This window comes from Syngnathus leptorhynchus, chromosome 8 (genome assembly GCF_054491065.1).
Source record: "Syngnathus leptorhynchus isolate UIUO chromosome 8, UIUO_Slep, whole genome shotgun sequence".
NCBI classification, from domain to species: Eukaryota; Metazoa; Chordata; class Actinopteri; order Syngnathiformes; family Syngnathidae; genus Syngnathus; species Syngnathus leptorhynchus.
Window position 1 is genome coordinate 5862600 of NC_141202.1, and position 21727 is coordinate 5884326.

Below are 21727 nucleotides of genomic sequence, written 5' to 3' on the forward strand. Positions count from 1 at the left end.
AAACATATTGCTCTGTTGGATGTATTAGGACTAATAATTCAGATCTGAATACAAAAACGTCCACACTAAGAATAGTAAATAATGGTAAACATTCTTGAGATATGAACAATATCATTAGTTGTAGGAGAACAAATAATGGATCGTCTCATTCCCTTTAAACTTAGCGAGCTAAGGATGCACAAAATAAGTTTACAAGAAATTGTAAGCGGACATATACGGGCAGATGATATCAAGCTGTCTCGGGCAATCTTAGATCACCCCTGTGAAATGTTAAGTCTACAGCAAATATAATGTTTACTATCGCTTCCAAGATAGATTTTGATTGATTTTCCCTTTTGTGCCCATCAATGAGAGGACACTACTGTACTCGAAAGCTACAGTACAGTAAATTACAGTGCGCAAAAAACATAGCATTAGTCTCACCACAACGAATTGTAGGGACAGTTCTAATTCTCATCCTATTGCAAATAATCAGAGCTTAGTATTACCACACAGCGCCTGGTGCTGTGAGATAACTTAGCACGCTCTGCTGGTATGCTAATACATCCCCACATTAGGGGACAGGGATGAATTATTATATATTTTTTTATGACTATTCAGCAGGCAGAGCATTTGAAGGAAGGATTGGATGGATATGAAGAGGGAAAAAACATGAGTGTTAATGAAGGGCAGAAAATAAAGGAGGGAAAAGGTGTGACAGAGACCAGGACGATGGGATAAAAAGTGCAAAGAGGATGAGAAAGATGAGATGAATGTTACACATTGGTCTCTCTTCTGTTGATAGTCATTCTTTCACTTTGACTGAATGAAGTTGTTGTTTTAGATTTGAATCTGACAATAGAAAAACAGTCCTCTATGTTTGACAAGAGGACAATATTGCGTTTCCCCATGACATAAAAGTGGTGTCAAATACAAAAAAAGAAGAGAAAGAGACCAATCATGGCTCAGCTTGCGAACGTTGCATGAGCTGTGATTTGTTGTAACCTGGGCAAATAGCAGATGTCATGTCAATTTCATTCAACATTTCATTTTTAAGTGTGAATTGTTCATGAAGATAATGAAGTTAATTATAGAGTTTTTACTGCTGCAAATGGCTAAGTACATTTTGTACAATTTTAATATTTGATTACTAATTAAGAGGTCCTCCTGTCTGAAGATGTTTCTATCTTCTCCTCATTTGCCCTCTTCCAGGTACATAGTTGGTGTCAACACATTGTTAATAATGACGGCCTCAACCTGCCGTCTGTCTGTTTGTCTGTCTGTCTGTCTGTCGATTACAGGTCAATTTACAACAACTTCAAATGCACAGCATGTTGCTGTCTGGGTTATGGCCTGATAATCTCTCTAAAGACTAAGGTTCTGTCAAACCTAAATCTGCTGCTCATACAATACACACACAAACACACACAGATGCGCACACACACACAACACCGTATATATATATATATATATATATATATATATATATATATATATATGCGGGTGTGTGTGTAGATCTAGCCACATGGGGTCATATAGACTTAGATATGCAGATAGAATGGCTTAGAAGACAGGCGCACAGTGTAAATACCAGGATTTCATCACAGATAAATCTGTTATTGTCTGGTACTGGTAGTTAGGAGATTATAAAGAAGTGATTTATAGACACCAACAGATACAGCCATGTTTCATCAGAGGATGAACACTAGCGTGCATAGTGGTATCAGGACTGCTGGGCTTTAATACTTTGATAGTGATTCAGTAAATCATGTGGGTGACAACTTTTATAGAGCACTTTCCTTTCCTTTGTGTCTTTGCATCTCATTCTTACTACATATCCATTCATTCATGGTCATTCCACCAGCATGCTGTGTTACATTATTTATTTTTATGGCTGGTGTTATCCATTTTATTAGTGTTATTTGTTCAAATGTGGCCATGCTTGTCATGATATAAAAAATCTCGTAAGAATTACAGTATGCAACTGCATTTTAATTACTACTTGCTCTAGGGTAATTTAATGTCGAATATATACTATACAAGATTTTGTACCACCCCAATCTTTTCAGTCAGATTTCCAAAAAGGTGTTTTCCAAAAGAAAAATTCATGATTATGATTTGCCTGCACTTTTTGTTCGAGTAGTTAGCTCTGCTTATGTATTTGCACAGTAAAAATAGAATCATAGGATAGCATGACTGATAGCTAATAGAAGAGGAGATTGGCATGTTTTGGGAATGGCAATGCAGTGCAAAAATACATTGGAAGAAAACTTCCGCAAAGATTTGTTTACATCATATTGTCCTACCCATGAACACCAAAATGTCCACCAAGAAAAAAAAAACAATTTTTAAGTCTTAACTTTTTTAAGTCACTCTTCATGATAGTCAGATATTATTAGTGCTTCTTGTAAATATGTATTTTTGTTGTCAAAACACTCAAATATCTAGAAATTGAAAATATTACATAAAGTAAAACGATTCATCTTAATTTCTTTTTCTCCTTTTGCCATGATGCTGCTCTACATCTTTGCATCATTTTGGTAATCCTTATTTAAAAACTAGATTTGAAACCAGGTGTTATAGTTTGATATGGTTCACGCAAATACAATTACTAACCGATGTCCTGTGACTGCTGACACTGTTTTCATTGGAGTATTGCAGTGAGCTATAATCACGTTCAGATACAGCTATCAGATTAGAGTTGTGTATTAAAGAGTGTGTTGTTGTGTTGTAGTATGTTTGCCACGGTCAGGGTACTGAGCCTTCAGCTGCATAATCCAAAACAGTTCAGTAACCCCCACACCCCCATCATCCCTTTTCTATTCTCTGTAGTACATTGTCAGAATTGGGCTCTATGGTTGAATAGTATTAAATCAGATTCTGTTTTGCTACAGATATATTTTTTATAACTTACCTGGGAATAGGGTGATGAATAAGATTATATGTAATGCAAGACTAACTCGCCATATCAGGCTTCTCTAGACAAAAGGGTCTGTTTTCATCTTCTGTAAACACATCCAAACAACCATGCACTGTGGATTTACACTGATATCACAATGTGGAATTCATGTATTCAACCAATAGGACTCGAGCTCCTTTAGCCTTTTAATATCTAACCGGTTTTCTTTTATAAATTCATTTTTTTCTATATTCATCCTAGCCTTTAATATCTTGCTATTTGGCACATGTTTACATACAGATCTTCATTCATACTGCCAGTGATTCTTTCAAGTATAGATGGAAACCTTGATAAGTAGTTGTGTCACACAGACCTTTGCTTGGCAAACTCCTAAAGGGATGTTTTGTCTGTTGAATATAATGATGGCATGGAAACAGGCATTCAGAACATTCATAGTTAACCATTTAGTCAAATGTCCATGACCTCTTCTAATGTTGATATTCATTACTGTGAGTCATTTATTAATCAGTCTGCACAATCCAGTATCATGCAGTCCAGTTACATTCCACTGCAAACCCAGTCACAATAATAGTTGTGTTTTAAATGAAAGAAAACTTATCATGATCATTACACTTATGTTTGGTTCACATATAACATTAGCATACAATGACCAAAGAACCAAAATTTGTTCTCTAATATATCACATTGATTGTGATTCATGATTTAGGTACTTAGCATCAAAATGTATCACAATATGAACAATATTTGTCTTTGAATATTTGCTTTTTTTTTTGCTGCAAGATTATAAAGTAAAATAGGAAAATAATTCCTGGGGTCACATTATGCCTGAGGCAATGAGTAGTACCCCAAGAGACATTCTGCATCGACATGATTTTCCAGTCTAGTGCAATTCATAATCTAAGTGGCTGGAAATGGGATGAATAAACCCCAAGTAAGTGGCCAACTCTTAATAATGTAGGAGCTTCATGGTGCAATACCGCTGGATATACAGGACACATTACTACATGGTTCATATGCAGCACATGATGGTTAAGCAAGAGCAGTTTGTGGAACTGAATACAGATTAACTAAGCAATTTATTTTAGCTGTGTTAATATTGGTAATGAGTTTTATTACCCAACACAGTGACTTTCAATATGGAAGTTTTATTCAACTTGTATTTTGACTGGAACAATGATGCTATTATTTATTAGACTTTCAAGTTAATAATTCTAAACTAAACTAAATGAATAAGGACTCATGCTATTTCAGCCTTTTCAAAATGTGTTAAATTATAATGCATAGGATATTGACCATTGTTTCCTGTCTTTCCAGCAGTGTCTCACAAGGTTACTTCAACAGTGACTTGTTTGTGTTATGGCTAATTGAAATTAGATTTGCACGCCAACTAGTTGTACCGTGTTTTGTGACTCATAGGCAGTGTCTAGCCCACAGGCAATGTTGTTTGGTGTTTTGGAAGCCGAAACCATTTAGTGTTCAACGAGGAATCAAATTTGTTTCCTGACAAGGATTCATCTTTCGCTGAAAAATGAGCTGAGTAAGCCTGACTCATGCTCTAAATTATGCATTATTCTTATACAATTGTAATGTTTCCAACTTAGACATTTATCTATAGCAGGTGCCCACAAATTATTTTGGTCACTAATAAGGTGGATGTGCTAACCAGTGCGCCACCGAGCCGCCCATAAAGTCGGATTCTTAGTTTTAAATGTGTGGAGTCTCCTTATATTGGCCATATATCTCTGGTGGATGTGTCCCCTGGGGCTGGTCAAAATCGTCTGTTTTTGCCAGGTGTGGCTGATGAATGACTATCTTGCATACCAACCTGTCATTCACCATCTTGTTAGTGGCCACTTCCCGTGCATCAAGATGATTTTTGCGGGGACATGTTCGGACATTATTGTCAACAGCCTGCAGGGTATGGTGCAAAAGCTCCTCTGTTTAAAGACGATCTTTCTAGTTTCACAGATGGCTTCTTTCACACTCCTTTCAAACCGGCAGTCCTCCTTGTATTGAATTTTAACATAATTGTCCTCAAAGGAATGTCCCTTCTTTTTAAGATGCAAATTAACTGCGGCAAATGGCCACAAAGAAGCTGTTCTCCTATGATATTTCGGGAACATAGTACATCGACATCACATTGGCCAATGTAGAGGTCACTGCACTCCACTACACTGTGTGGCATAAACAACATTGATGAGTTTACTTCTTGGGATTTTGTCCTTGCTGTAAGCTTTTGTCTAAGTGTGTTTATTCAACAAACCAGCCTGGTAAGACATTCCGCTTCTTGCCAGAATGCTGCTTTCCCACCGGGCAGGTGAACAACCAGTTGGTATGATGAACAATTGCTCATGTTTTGCAAAAATAACATCTACATAGTGACTGTGCAGAGGGAATACACTAACCAGATACATACAGCAAAAAAAAAAAAAAAGTATCCACTTTTTTTAATGAGCCATTGAATAAAATGAAAAAACCTATTTAGATTGTTATGATTATTGTTAATAAATTGTTATTTTTGATTAAGTAAAGAAATTATTTTAAAACCAAAAAGAACTCTATTTGAGAATAGGCAGAAAAACAGGCCCCAGACTGGGTAAAACAAATCTGAAGGGAGGAAATGTATATACACAACGTTGCAGAGTAAGCACAAACCCTATGTAAACTGAACACTGTAGTTGTTAATATTGTATAGTCGGGAAGAGAAGAAGCCTCTTTCACACTAGACATTTAAGCTGATGTTGTCACAGCCCTTTCCCAACTCACTGTCATGTGTATAAAGTACAAGAGGCGCTATATTTCAGTGCAGATTGTGGACATTTTTCCTTATCATCATGGATGGCAGACATAACATGTTATTCTTGAGTCTTGAACATGACTGGAGTGGAACATTACTGAGTGGAATGTTAGCATTTTCAACCAGGATATTGCAGTTATCTGACATTATAGTTGGCTTGATGGCATTCTGCGTATTACTAAGGGTTGTTTTTATCCTTGTGAGGGTAAACATTTTGAACCTTCTAATTAGTTTGCACAGGTGGCCATAAAAAGTACATGGTTTTTTTTCCGTTTCTCTTCTGCCTGCCAGTCAATGTAGTTTTAAGACTCCTGTTGTGTGCTTGTACACTGACAGTTGTGTTAGTGCCAGATGCAGTTAGATCTCTGATGCTCCTATCTGTTTGCAGTAATGAAAGCTGCTGACAAAATAAACTGTGGCCATAGACATATATAGACCACGCACACAGCAGCTGTTTACACTCCTCACCAAACAGAATTGGTTTCTCCATGTAATGTATTCACACTTTTCTAACACATCAGCTTTTTATTTCATTCGCTGACTTAATTTTTAAGTCTGATTCTCACACTGACAAGCAGGTATGACGCTGTGCCGAAACAGACACACAGAGAGACAAGTTGGCCCACCTGAAAAAGTTCAACTACAGTTCACTTGTCGCCACATTGACAGAAATGATGTCAGACAGAAATGCAAATGTGACAGTGACAGCAAGTGTTAGCAGATGCAGATATTAAACATTACTTCTCAACCAAAAAAAACTTCAAGTACTAATTTGCATTTTCTTGAAAGGGTAACTTCTGACTTTTTGACAAGCGTCTGTATAATTCTTGCCTCAGAGGAACGTCTATCTGTTGCAATGAATAGATGAAGTCCCTTTGTGCTGACTCATCTGTCTCAGAAGCTTCTAAAGAATCTAAAAATATTTTACAAGGCCACAAAAATAGGGGGAAAATAAATAATTTGATGAAACCTGATATCATTTTATCCCTGTTAGTCTCAGGCTGGGCGGCTCGGTGGGGCAGTGGGTAGCACATCCGCCTCACAATTAGGAGGGTGCGGGTTCATTTCCACCCGTTCTCCCCGTGTCTGCGTGGGTTTTCTCCGGGTACTCCGGTTTCCTCCCACATGCCAAAAAACATGCTACTGCTGATTGAGCACTCCAAATTGCCCCTAGGTGTGAGGGCGAGTGCGGATGGTTATTTTGGCGTGTTTGGCTGTGTGCCCTGCGATTGGCTGGCAACCGGTTCAGGGTGTCCCCCGCCTGCAGCCCGATGACGGCTGGGATAGGCTCCAGCACGTCCGCGACCCCCGTGGGGACAAAGCGGTTCAGAAAATGGATGGGATGGATGGATGGAGGCTCAGGCTGGATCTGGACAAAGTTTGTGTGTTTGCAAAGTCCTCTTGTCCTTGCAAAAATTCCATTACTCTGTCAAGGTTGATGGTTCACTGTGGTCATATATTAAATTGTGGACAGCAGTTAATCCCGTTGGCTGTCAGGCATTTCTGTGTGGAAGAAATACATGTTGTCCTTGTTCACGTGAGTTAAGTTTTCTGTTGGACCTTATGTATACAAGACTGTTTGCTGTTCTATAGAGTATGTCTTGTTTTCTCACATCAGTCAGTCGTTTTGCATGCAGCATTATTCATGTCTCAAATTCTTTTCTCACAAGTCAGCCTGTATCATGTATAGGTAAGCAAGGGTGTTATCAATGTCTCGCTATCGTGACGAGAGCGTTGAATCGGAACCTTGTGGGAGCTTGCAGCTTGACAGGTTTCCAGTCTTCAGTTTACATACTAACTTGGCTCAAAATGGATGAGTCAATTCTTGTTTCCCGTTTCACATTACTTTTCTCATCTTAAATTACCTCAATTACCAAATGCACTTAACATGAACCACTATTCTTGGAGGTGACCGTGACGTCTTTTGTCCTTGAATTTAGTCAATTAATTTGCATTTATTCAATTGACATGTGAAGTAAAATGGGTAGATTTTCCACAGTGAGGACTAGTGGATGGGTACAAAGGAGATTATGTTTGTTTTGTCCATGTCAACGTCAACTTGTTTGGATCCCTCAAAGTCCGTGTGTCCATGTAAGCAGTGTATCAGCTGGTGCATCTGTGTTTGTTTATCTGCATGCCTGTGTGTGTGTATTGTCCCAATGTAGACATTTACAATCACACACCGATTGTGTGTATGTGACCAAAAAAAAAGTGTCATTTCATCCGTATTCTGGACTTTGGTGCAGCTGAGTTTAGCTTAGCCATCCAGGACGGGAGCCATTGTCTCTCACTTGAGAGCCATATAAACACACTTTCTGAAGGGTTAAGGTGGGGTGAGGGGTGGATATTTTGAAATCCAAGTGTTCTTATCTCATGCACTATTAAGCAAGGCATTGGGCTATGTCGGTAACGTGGTTTAGAGTCCGTCTGTCACAGCCTCGAGGTTTGTTGTTTCTTGAGCTGACAGCCACACGCACACACACACACACACACACACACACACACACACACACACACACACACACACACACACACACACACACACACACACACACACACACACACACACACACACACACACACACACGTTTGAAAGCATGCATATGCGCAAGCACACACAAAACAGACTGTAGCACACATGCTTGCACACCTATTTCTCTCATTTGCCCATTAACCCACACAAACATTTGTGCTGCCTCAGGGCGCTATTACTCGCATCCACTCTAGTTTTGGTGCAGGTCAAAGGGGTCAACTGAAAGCCTCACTTGCAGCTTTATATGACTTATATGTGTTTCCCTATATTTGCCCTCTATTCCACTTTGACTTTAGGGCAAAATAAGAACCACTACTATTAACCATCTACAATAGCAAGTAATGTTACGAGAGCAATTTTTTTTTTTAGTTTCTTCGCCTTCTGTTTATTCAAACCATGCCCATTGAAAACGATATATCTGAATTTAATTGGGCAAAACAAGACCCAAGGCTATCTACTCTGGATAGTTTACTCATTACATGATTTTTTTCACTTTACAATCTTCAATATAAAGGCAGGCAATTCATCCCTTGCCAAAGCTGCCTCCAGGGAAATTGTTGTTCTCTTTCACAGGGTTTGTAAATATATTAAAATAATCTAAAAATAAGCAAATGTTATGTTATGACAGGGAGCAAAAAAGGGAACAAACCATTTATGTTTCTAAAACAGAGTTACATTATTTCCTGTTGTAGGGGAATGTAGCTGCTATTTTAGTTAAAAACACTATCTTTGCATTTTCTGCACGTTCATAAGTTGACACTGCACAACATTTGCTCCACTTGGCAAGAGAGACTCAAACACAGTAGGTGCAGGAAAAATACCACCTGCGGGGTCCACCACTGATGATTCTTCAGCCTACTGACTGCAGTATTGACACTTTGTGCAGCCTGTATGTCAACAAGGACACTTTTGAGCAGAGTCTGTGCATACTTCTCATGCCTATGAGTGAGAAACAGATAACGACAGACTGCATGTGTGAAAAGTGAGCAGAAGACTCTACTACTGGGACTTTCACATTTGCCAGCAGAATGTTGCCTTGGCAAATAAACTTTTCTCTGCACAGCTAGTGATATCACTGATAAATTGTGTGTGTGTGTGTGTGTGTGTGCACGCGCACTGTGTTCTTCTCAGCTTGTTCTGAGCAAGTTGAGTCTGCCAAATGGAGGCCTGCTATGTCAATAACTAAATGACAGTTATGAGAACTGACATTATATTTCTCACTATGTGCGTATGTATTGTGATGCCCACTTCGGAATATTGCAATTTCATGTTGACATTAGAGAGCTTTTGCATTGGGATCTGATAGTAGCATTCCAATTGCACTCTTCTGACAGATGTGAACATCTTTAAAGCAAAAACACTTATCCCCAAACAGTGTGAGAAGGTGAGTCAAATCTTCTCTCTCCAAAGTGGCTTTATCAACAAAGCTCGTTGTGAACTGAAGCGAGATGAAGAGCTGAAAGTAACAGTAGGGGTCTTTTTGTAGTTGAAAGTTTACCAGAATGGGAATTTGGGATCAAGGCCCAGCATGCTGACTCTCAGCTGACCCAAGTCCAGGTTGACATGAAAAAAAAAGATACACCAAACACCAATTTCATACAAGTTCATATGACTTACTTCAGAGGCAGTGAAGAGAGTAGGCGGGAAGGGAGGGTTTACTGTGGTAATGAGTCAGAGTGACTTTCATCACTCCCTCTATGTTTGCATCCTCCCTTCTTTAGTTTTGCTGTTCTGTGTATTTTTAAATGACCAAAACGTGAGAAAAGGAGTCAACATGGCTGGTGCAATTACTGCGCTCTCTGACTTTAATTCACCACCTTTATGCCTCAGCATAATTCCATAATAGTGTCCCCAACTATTTTTATATGTCCTGCCTATTGAATTAATTAAGCCTCACAGTTGCAATCACAGCCAAATGTTCAATTTTAGGGATGCCCCTCAGCTGCTTTCTACATAGACTTTTTTTTTTTTTCATCCGAGTTTTCTAAATTTGGGATGAGTAAGCTTAATTAGAGGGTGAATGTGGTTGCTTTTGCATTGGTTGCACAAGTGAGCTCACATTCAACCCTAAAGCACACAAGCAGGCTATTTTGGTTGCTTAGCAGAATTAGGTTTGTACCATCACAAGTGTTGCAAAACAGCTCATAGCTCAGCATGTTTTCCCACCACACCTCTTCTGATGCAATTAGAACTGAGATCAAGTTGAATAATTGTGACTTTCTCTTCTTTACTTTTACCACGGTGACAAAAGTATTTTTTGTTGTCACTGTTCAAAACAGTTATGGCACATGTTTTGTTTTGTTTTACAGCAACATCTTTGGTAAAAACACACCACAAGAGATTGTTATTTGACAGATTTAGTACTAGCATCTTTTCAAGGCTATATTTTGTACTATATGTTTATTTTAAATTGGTCCAGTGCTTTTTCATGACTTATGTGCATACTGTATATTGACACACTGCTTTCTACTTACAATAAATCTGCATTGCCAAAAGCCAAAGGCCCAAAGTTTGGCTCCTTACTTCAATTCAACTTACCCTCAGGCCTTGCTTCAGTCCAGCAAGCTTTTATGAGGGTATTTTTCTCTGACTCACTGGCACAGCTGAGCAGGGAAATCCGTCTCCCTTCACGGTCTAGTTAGGATGACTGATGCAAATATGTTGCTGCTGAGTCCAGACACTGACACCATCGTAAAACTGACCCACATACCGTGTGTGAGAAAGCGACCAAGCAAAAGAGACACAAAGAGATTTAAATGAATACTCATCAATTATTCCACTTTTTTAATGAGTTTTATTCAATCCTGAGCATTTGAGATGTTACAGGATAGTATAAAAGAGACACAGATATTTTCTGTGCACAAGTCTAGCATGAGGGGCAGACTCTGTGGAGGGGTGCTAGACTGGGTTTTTGTATTTTACTATCGGCAAATAAATTCACATTTATGAATAAATGCATATGTTTAATTTTTAAGAAGGCATATGCTGTAGTTCTAGTTACTTATACCTCATATTTGTAGACAATGCAGGTCCAAGCCCCACTTTACACTGCACGTACTGTGGCATTTTTAGTGTGACTTATTTGCATGCTTTGATTGCATGACATCTTTTTAAGCTCCACTTTCTGAGTATTCTTGCTGGATGTTTATTCATTTGATCATTCTTTTGTGTTTATAGCAAGAGATGGTTCATATGGTTGGTAAGACTAAAATAATGATGGAGAGAAAAAAACGTGTCAAGTGACCATGTGTTTACCGTTCTTGTTTGTATTCCATGTGAGCACTTTTGACACTTCTGCTCGTTAACCTTTCCTAATGCAACCTGCATTTATTAATAACACTCGGTAGGAAAGGTCAATCGATGTATGTGAGCACGTGTTTGTTTTTTCACAGTGTAGGCTTAAGAGACCTGTTAGAGTCTCCATGCAGGAGGTATAGACATTCTCGTCAATGAACTAATTAATAATAATTATTATTGTTATGTTTGCCTTGTCCTTGGCTGACGATATGTGTGATGTGACCACCAAACTCACTTCTTTCATAACAGTGCTGTGGCTGGGGAGCTTAAAAATATATTAAAAATGATAATAATGTGTTCAGTGAATTGATTTCTACAATGATTCACGGGGTTTTGATGCACACTCTTGTTATATTTAGAAATGAAATATTGTCACATTGAGTGCAGAATATGAATTCCTGTGTCCTGATCAAATTCATTAGAATCAAGTTAAAATGCCTGGGCCAAAATTTTGATGTGATTCCAGCAGGCGTACAGTTTGGATGACTTTCACATATAAAATTGTCAGGTCAAAGAACATGTCCTCGGGATGCCAGAATGCCCACCAAAGTGGAGAGCAGTCTGCCAAATCTCCAAACAAGCAAATAGAGGCTTGTGCCATCACATAGATCAAGACCTGCTAGTTTGTACACTTGAGCACAGCTGCGCCGTTTCTGAATATGGAGCTATGCCGTATGATGCTCTGTTTTGGTCTTGATTGTGTTCCTAAATTGGTGGTCATTTATTTCTCTCATTATCACCTGAAATTCCAATCAGCAATCATAAAGATTACAAAACACTCATTGGCATGCAGTCACCTTTGTCATGAGAGTTAGTTTGATTTGGGCGTAGATCATGTTATTAAAACCAAGCTGACCACATGGAAAGATAAAAAAGTCAAAGTTGACTTATTGAGTGTGGTTTTATGCAAGCCCCCGTGCTCCCATTTAACTCAACAATAACTGTCCAACTCTACCCATCCCAGTTTAGCTTTAATGCAAGATCACTTGCCTTAAGTAATTGTCATTTTTTGGGTTTAATATATGGTCTCATGTTGTACTACTGATAGCTGTGAATGTCGTTGTATACTCGTATAACAGTTGCAAGTATTAAAATGGCACTCAAAACTTTTAAATGTTGACTGAAAAATGTTATGCCTCAATTGCATTCTAAGCGACATTCACTTTCTTGTGTTCAGTATTTTGGGTGGCTTTTGGTTCTGTTATTCTTTTTTCCAAGTATGACATTCTTTCTCTGCAAGATATGAAAAAACTACCTACATGAATGTGTCGGGTCTGATCAGGAGTGAAAAGGATACTTTTTTTTTTTTAATTTAGGCTCTTTGAGTTCACTACACCCAAACCTGGGCTTGGAAATATACTAGGAAATGTAACACAACTTCAAAGGCAGATTTTCCCTGGTAACCTGTACCCCCTAGTGAGAATTTGGCAATATGGAAAATTGAAATACGCAAGGAACCACAAAGTGCAGTGAAGGACCCAGCAAGATTAGCAGCAAAGGTAATTAAATGACATGAGAGGGACTTTAAGAGAATTCAGATTCAGTGATTAATGAAATGTGCTTCCCAATTTACTTTACATGACTTTATACTTGAATTGGAAACCTATTTAATTTAAAGATGACATCCGATGAAAATGACTGATTTACTCGCCAGCAGGCAGCTGCCTTACCGTCAAGGCATTGCTAAAGTCCCCATATTCTCCCACTTCTAAGACACTTTTAAACAGCCTGCATGTTGTGCACATTGGTTGGCTTAAAAACACACATTCGTGCAAAATTCAGCTTTCATTTAATTGCAAACTATCAGTAATAAAATATCCGACCCAATTTTGGGTCCCAACTTGTGTTTTGGGAAACAAGCTGCCACAACTCATTGCAGATGAAAATTTCATGTTGTCTCGGTATGCGATTTCCAATCTGACTGAGGGCTGATAACAGCAACATTGCTGTTACTCATTCCCTCAGATCTCCCGCCTCCATCTCCCTAATCAGATTCCTCTGGTTGGGTTATTTATCATTGCCAGCTCTGACTGTGAGTGATGCTCGGTTAATGGGTTTAGCATTCAAATCCGCTGGCTTGATGCGACAGAATCCCAACAAGGGTTGTCATTCCTGGGGCGGCAGCAGCCTCAGAGTGGCGTAAATGAAATATTCATCCATGGCAAGCTTGTTATTTTAAAATTTTGCATGTATATTTTGTTTTTTTTCCTTATTTGTATTGATTTTAAAGATACCCAAACAAAGGGGAGAAGAGAAAATGTAAGACAAAGAAATAATAGGATAACAGTGCCTTAAATGTGAGACAAGATGAAACGATGGGGTTCATCCATGGAAAATAATTTTCTAATCAAGACTAAACATAAAACCGGGCCGCAAACATTAATGAATGAAAACAGCACGGTCAGCAATGTCGCTAAGATAAGCAAATGTTGCATTCACTGTAGAATTTTTTTAATCTTGTGAACTGAAATATCCTCTGCATCTCTTGAATTCAGTTCAATTCAGGCAGGTTGGACCACAGGCTGGTCCCTCGGGCCGCATGTAGCCCACAGCCCGCTTATTGAATAGACATGTTGTAGGGTATGCAAACATCATCTGTCATCTTGTCTTAATGTTGTTTCATCATTTGTGACAACAGAAGTACAAATTAAGAGACACCTGTAATCCAGTCTTCTTTTGCTCTCATCAATTAGGCAACGTGAGGTTGAATGTCATAAGCTAATATTTGATTTATGGCCATAAATGAAACAAGAACAGTGATAACAAGACTGTGTGTCCATTTGTTGCTATCACACTTGTCAGTGTCGACTGCCCCACCACCTGTTCTATGTAAATAGCACCATATGTGTGGACCAGTGACTCTATGTAACATTCTGAGAGACATGGCTTCAGTGATCACAAATATGCTTCTTGAAATGTTTAGAAACAGCATAGGACATACTTAAAAATATCAAATTATTTAGTTGCTTCAAGGATAAGACACAAATCACCTTCAACAAATTTCTGCGTCACTTCAGACAAGTCCAGACGTGCAGATGTTCGTTCAGTTGGTCTCTTGTCTTTTAATCTGTAGATGCCTGCAGACACACATGCTGCACCAGTTGACCTGGTTCCTCTACCTCGTTTTTCAGTCGAAAACGGTCTGTTAGCACATCTGGATGTCCTGGTACGACATTGACGTTGAACAACTAGTTCAACAAGTACCTTCTGAAAAAGTGTGAAAGCCTATGGGAGCAGCGGTTGGTTTTGTGTGTGTGCGTGCATGTGTGTGTGTGTGTGTGTGTGTGTGTGTGTGTGCATGCATGCTTGTGTATGTTTGTTTGAGGGGACTGTATAGAATTAATTTGCTAGTTTCTTAATTGTAGCTGTATTTTCTTAGTTAATCCGGTAAGTCATGATGGTTCTAGTATCGCCAGTGACATGGACTATACTTGATTTGTCCTTGGAAACTATAATAAAGATTAAATTGCCTACATAATTATTAATCAAGCATGTGTTCATGTATCAGCGTGACTTTAAGTGTCCTACTCAGTTTTGTAATTACCTTTTTTCAGCTTTGACTGTTAATTGGAGTCTTGGCAAATCACTTCTGTACTACATTTAGCTGGGTAATGATCAACCATGAAGAAAGTTAAAAATTGTGAAAGACAATTTGACGATAGTGGGGTCTCACATTTCAGAGGTGTGGGCTTCGATGGCTGGCAACCTGTTTTGAGTGTACCCCACCTACTGCCCAAAATCAGCTCGGATAGGTTCCAGCTATTCTGTAGTTAAAAGCAGAAGTTTGGTCTAACCAGAACTCAGTACAATGTGTTTGAAAATTCACTCTGGTGTCCTAAAATAACTCGGAAGGTGTGCGTGTTCGGAGAGCCGTAGAGCACTCTCGTTCCATTAATTAATTTCTAAATGCAGCTTATGTTATAAACCAATCAGTAGCTTGTTTTTGAGCAGCCTGATACACTCGGCCTCCGTGTTCCCAATTGGATCATCTAGAGTGCATGCCGACACTCCTATTTGAGGCACCATGAACAAATGAACCCAAAGAAAAATTTGAATAACAATCAAAAGACCCACATTAGGACACTTTAGGGATTTTACGTGTGCGTTTGAATTCTACTTTTCATGTGTCATTTTTAGTAAAATTACATTTCTAGAAAACAATGCCACTTATACTCCAGAGCAACTTCATTGTTTGTTCTACATGGTGCATTTTTTGACTGGTACAATTTATACTCATAAAATTTGAAAAAGATGATAATCTAGGCTGCTGGTATGTGTGCACTGGTTCACTCATAACATTTGATAGTTTTCTAAGAACTTTCTGTGACATATATTGTTTAATTTGCACCAATGTGGATATTCTGTTACTTATTCATCAATATCTAACTTGAGGTACTGTGTGTGTATATAGTGTGTTTATGGGAGATGAACAGATGTGTGAATGCGGCAAAAGTTGATGCCATTCCCCATCTGTGCTCGTGTGCAATTTTTGTGACAAGAAAATCACAGATTATTGCACATGAAATGTTATTCATACAAAGCAGCTGTAGTGTGACTATCCTCATGCTGCAGCAGTCAGCAGCCTGTTGGAAAAACATCACACAGCAAATCCCAGTGAAAATAACAGTTTTCAAATCTCAGCCGCAACATCGTCACTCACTTTCTGTTATTTCCTGATGTCGCTGTTGGGGTTTGTATCGACATAGTCGTGCATTATTGTTTTAACAGAAGAAAACAGTTGTATATTGCAGGTTAGAAATGAAAATATTGACCTGTGTGAGTATAAAGTTAAGTTTTCAACTTTCAACCAACAAACTTCAAAAAATGTCTTTCAGGAATTTAATTTGAGGACCAACATTTTTTATTGATTTAGTTTTTTGTTGTATCAAGCTTGCAATATTTGTTCATGGCAAATAGAAATATAATGACAGTCTATTACCCGACTCTGCATTTTATATACCGGTATTGTAATTAGATTTTAGGAAATGTTTAAAATACATAACGTGAGCAGGACTCTGTATCAGTCTTTTTATTTTTGTTTTTGGCACTGACTGGAAGAATGACATCATTGCAGTCAAAAAATGCAGCTTGTATGTTGTGTACTGCTGCTCCCTCTTGCTGCTACACCAAGCAACACACTCAGCCCAGAATGTCGATTAAGCCATGCGTTACATCCGTGACTCCCTCATTCCACAGTAGTTCATGCTAGATTGCACATGTCTGGATAAACCATATAGAGGTGAAGCAGCACAACTGCAGCAGAGGTTCTTCTGAAGGTGTTAGGAATGTGGAATCAGTAACAATGCATGGTTCTTGGTATTGTGCCTGTTTTACCATGTTTTCCACCTGATGACTGTATCCACTGGGATCCATGGTATATATATTTTTGGGGTAATTTTTTTCTGACTTGATATGTTTGAGATGAGATTCTTCTGATGTGGTCAGAGCGCTAGGTTACATTAATTGAAGAAAAAATACCTTAGTATATGTCTTGGTCTCATTTGTTACATCACCTAAAAAAAATCTTACATTTGAGTATGGGTGTGTTGACTTTATATCCAATGTAGACCATTTCATTTTAAGTGTCCATTACTTTTGTTCAAATAGAAGAATTTACGATATCTTACCTCTTGCAATCTTGAATCTCTTGTATCTCCCAACCCAAAGTTATGTTGCATCCTTTGTGCCAAATTTGAAGGCGAGGGAGCACTTGAAGGGGATTCTAGAATTTATTGGGACATCTGAGCAGAGGCAGAGCTGGTGTGGAGGTGAAGTCAGAGGCTGCTCCATTAAACCATATAGTGTACATTCCTTCCCTGCAACACTAGTGAAGTCTTCATGGTATAGTGGATAGTGCTCAGGACTCTCACCCCAGCGACCCGAGTTCAAATCCCGGTGGGACCAAAAAAGATATGTCATCATGGAAAAGGCGTTGGAGGCGGAGCTGGTGTGGAGCTGGAGTTGGAGGCGGAGCTGGTGTGGAGCTGGAATCGGAAGTGGAGCTTAAGTCGGAGGCGGAGCTGGTGTGGAGCGGAACTCATGCGTGGAGCTGAAGTTGGAGTCAGATGCAAAGCTGGTGTGGTGCTGGAGTTGGAGGTGGAGCTGAAATCAGAGGCAGCGCTGGTGAGCAGCTGAAGTCAGGGGCGGAACTGGTGTCGGAGTCAGAGGCAGAACTGGTGTGGAGTTGGAGGAGAAGCTGTAGACAGAGATGGAGCTAAAGTTGGTGGCAAAACTGGTGTGGAGCCGGTGCTCGTGGCAAAGCTGGAGGTGGAAGTGAAGCTGGTGGCAGGTGTGGAGCTGAAATCGGAGGCGGAGCTGAAGTTGGAATCAGTTGCAGAACTGGTATGGAACTGGAAGCGGAGCTGAAGACAGAGCTGGTGTGAAGCTGGTGCAGAAGTCAGAGACTGGTGTGGAACTGGGAGCGGAGCCGAAGGCAGAGGTAAAGCAGGTCTGGAACTAGAGGTGAAAGTGGGACTGAAGTCCGAGACACGGCTAGAGTCGGTGCTGAAGTCAGAGGCAGACCTGATGTGGAGCTGAAATCGGAGGCGGAGCTGAAGTCAGGGGCGGAGCTGAAGTCAGAGGCGGAGCTGGTGTGGAGCTGCAAACGGAGCTGAAGTCAGTGGCGGAGCTAGTGTAGAATTGAAGGCGAAACGGAAGTTAGTGGCAGAGCTGGAGCCAGCGCTGGAGCCAGCGCTGAAGTCAGAGGCAGAGCTGGTATGGAGCTGGAATCGGAGGCGGAGCTGAAGTCAGAGGCGGAGCTGAAGCTGGAGTTGAAGTCAGAGGCAGCGCTGGTGAGCAGCTGGAGTCAGAGGCAGAGCTGGTGCTGGAGTCAGGGTTGGAGCTGAAATCAGGGTCGGAGGTGGAGCTGAATTCAGGGACTGGTGTGGAGCTGGAGGTGGAGCTGAAGGCAGAGCTGGTGTGCTGGAGGCAGAGCAGGTGCGGAAGTGGGGCTGAAGGCGGAGCTGAAGTCAGAGGCAGAGATGGTGTGGAGCTGGAGTCAGAGGTAGAGCTGAAGTCAGAGGCAGAGCTGGTGTGGAGCTGAAGTCAGAGGCAGAGCTGAAGTTGGAGTCAGATGCAAAGCTGGTGTGGAACTGGAGTTGCAGGCGGAGCTGGAGTCAGAGGTGGAACTGGTGTGGAGCTGAAGTCGGAGGAGGAGCTGTAGTCAGAGGCGGAGCTGAAGTTGGAGTCAGAACCATATAGTGTACATTCCTTCCCTGCAACACTAGTGAAGTCTTCATGGTATCGTGGATAGTGCTCTGGACTCTCACCCCAGCGACCTGAGTTCAAATCCCGGTGGGACCAAAAAAATCAGAGGCAGAGCTGATGTGGAGCTGAAGTCAGAGGCGGAGCTGAAGCTGGAGTCAGAGGCGGAGCTGGTGTCGGAGTCAGAGGCAGAGCTGAAGTCAGAGGCAGAGCTGGTGTGGAGCTGGAATCGGAATCGGAACTGAAGTCAGAGGCTGGTGTGGAAGTGGTGTCAGAAGCTGTTCCATTAAACCATATAGTGTACATTCCTTCCCTGCAACACTAGTGAAGTGGATAGTGCTCTGGACTCTCACCCCAGCGACCCAATTTCAAATCCCGGTGGGACCAGAAAAAATCCGTGGCAGAGCTTATATTTGAGTGAGACCTGAAATAGGAAATGTTTCCATCTAGATTTCCCCATCTGAAACTTTACTTACACTGACATGCTTTACAGCACTCACCTTTTCTGTGTACAAAATGGAATGATACATTCTTTGTTGGCTATTTGACTTGGGCCAAATCCTTGTGTTGTAATAATTCCTAGCTATGGATAGAAATTAAAAAGCACCACTTTGCATTGCATGGCTGCTGCATGAATAAAAGGTCTGGTAATCCATTGCAGACAACAGCAGAGGTCATGTTCTTGCAAATAAATATTTCAAATGGAATTCTTATGTCTCGGAAAAATCCTTGAACGGTAACTAAACAAGTGGTGGTTGCCAAGCAATCAGTAACCAGTGCCTATTGATTTGGCACACTTATTTAGAAATCGTGGAAAATGTGGTCAAAGCACTATATTTGAAAACCTATGACTTTCAGAGCTGGAGTCAACAAACCTTTTCATGACGTCCACACATGTTTCTGAAAACATTCATGTACAAAGTAGTCGTTCACATCTTAAGTGCACCTATAATGGTGGGGAAGATTAATAAACCTTTTATGTTTTTTTTTTTTTTTTTTTTTACATGGATCCTTCAAAAGCAAGAGATGTGCATTTTTGTCCAAACAGGAGTGGACAGCATTTCACTTCAACCTTGTATTTGTCACAACAGGATGTCTTCTGTAGTGAAGAATTGACCAGTGGCTACGACTTTTCAACCCTGGTGTCCATTGGGCAGTGTTTCCACCACTCTATCTGTCCCTGGTTCTTATTTGCTTCTCTATTTGTCTGTCACTGTCTCCCTCAACACCACCTTCTTCTCTCTGTCTCATTAACTCATTCAAAGCACACCCCGCCCCCACCAATACCAGCATACTCTCACAATGCTGTCCTTTTTTTTTTTTCTTCTCTCTATGCCCGCGGTCCTTTTCGGTTGGTGACTGAACTGACTGGCTTGTGTGTTATTCCAAACAGGAGGCGGCATATAATAAAGAAGGAAAACCAGCTCTGCTGATGACGCGATGGCTATAGAGTAACAGGATGTGAAAGAGCCATGGAGAGTGAGAAAGATGGATTTGAGAAAAATGGGAGGAGTGGGGGAATTGTACAGTTCCTTGATGTTAATTGCGGCCTACTGAACTTCCATTCACCTGTTCTGATGCCCTCTGTCTCGCTGAGGTTGTAACATAATCAAGTCTGTCTTTTGATGAGCAGAGCAGTCATATGCTTTAGGAAAGTAAACGCTCATCCGTTTTGAGTTTCCGTGGCAGGGTGTGTTGGAAACGAGATAGCTGCACCATTGATGTAAAGTGTGTGATTCAACAGGGTGAAGGTCTGTCTAACCTGCTAATTTCCTGAATAAAGGTGACAGAGAGAGGATACATTTCAAGTTAAACATTCTTGCCATTGTGTTATTATCAGAAAAACCTATAATTTGTTTTGTGGTCTTCTTTAGAATAAGCTTGAGCAGAAATCACTGGAGTTTGATCATGTTCTTGTCTGAACCCAAAAGTTTTCCACACCCCAGATTGCAGGTAAACATACCTTAAAGAATCCCTCTTCATGTTTTATCCCATCTATTTCTGAATACAGGATAGCATCATCGTCTGAATGTCTATACTGTTCGTTCCAATCTGCCTCTTTGCATCCACATTATATGAGACAGAATTGTGAGAAATTCCCGCTGGAAGTCTGACCCTACTTTGAACCTTGACTTGCTTTGACAGATTTCTGTAACATGAGCCTTTCATTTCAGAGGTTGCCTCACTCGTCTTAATGTGTTGTGTCATTCACTGAAAATAGACTGCAGTAAAAAAAGATCAAGTCCAGCTCTATTAACGTGATTTGATGGGTGCATTTTGTGTATTTGTTCAGTGTGGTGTCATTGATATAAAGTAGTTGGTCATTATGTGTCTGTACAGGATCCATTTGTGAGATAAAGTTAGCTTTAATGGCGATAACGGGGCTGCAGAAAGAGACATTGTTTTGGCCTGGAGTGTTTTCAAAGACAGTTCTAATAACTAAGTGGGTCATGCCTCTGTGTGTTCTACAATCAATTTACTAGAATTCCCATCGCACTTTTACTGGACATAGTTTGTCGTCTCCATCCCGTCTACATTGAACTATAGTCTTGTTGGTTGTAATTCTAAACTACCATCAAGCATTAGTTTTATTTTCCGATTTACAGTGTATATTAGATGACACAAGAGGTGAAAGACCAATTTCTTAGTTTTTGACAGTGCCCAACCCAATGCATTTTCTTTATGCAGCTATAAATTAACATATGCCACAAATGAACAATCACATGTTTTAATCATGATTATTAACCATCACATTCATAATGCAGGAAAAGGTCAAAGTAAAGTATTTTGATTATTTGCAATGATATGGTTCATTATTAATACTTGTCTGGCTCTGTGCACATAACAGCCCCTTTGTTCTGAACAAAATGAATGATTATGGTGACCAAGAGCAAATTCAAACGTTTTTAATGAAAATCAGTACCCTAGTTCATTTAGGAGGTAATTTAGGTGATTGAAATTGTAATAATTACTATTGTGGATGTCAGCGAGTACAATG

General features: G+C 40.0%; 1 long non-coding RNA gene across 3 annotated transcripts in view; it reads left to right on the forward strand.

Annotated features, from left to right (window-relative positions):
- LOC147052156 (uncharacterized) overlaps nt 1–21727 on the forward strand; it is a 75957-nt gene that overhangs the window by 2423 nt on the left and 51807 nt on the right. The gene's annotated exons all lie outside the window — the stretch shown is intronic.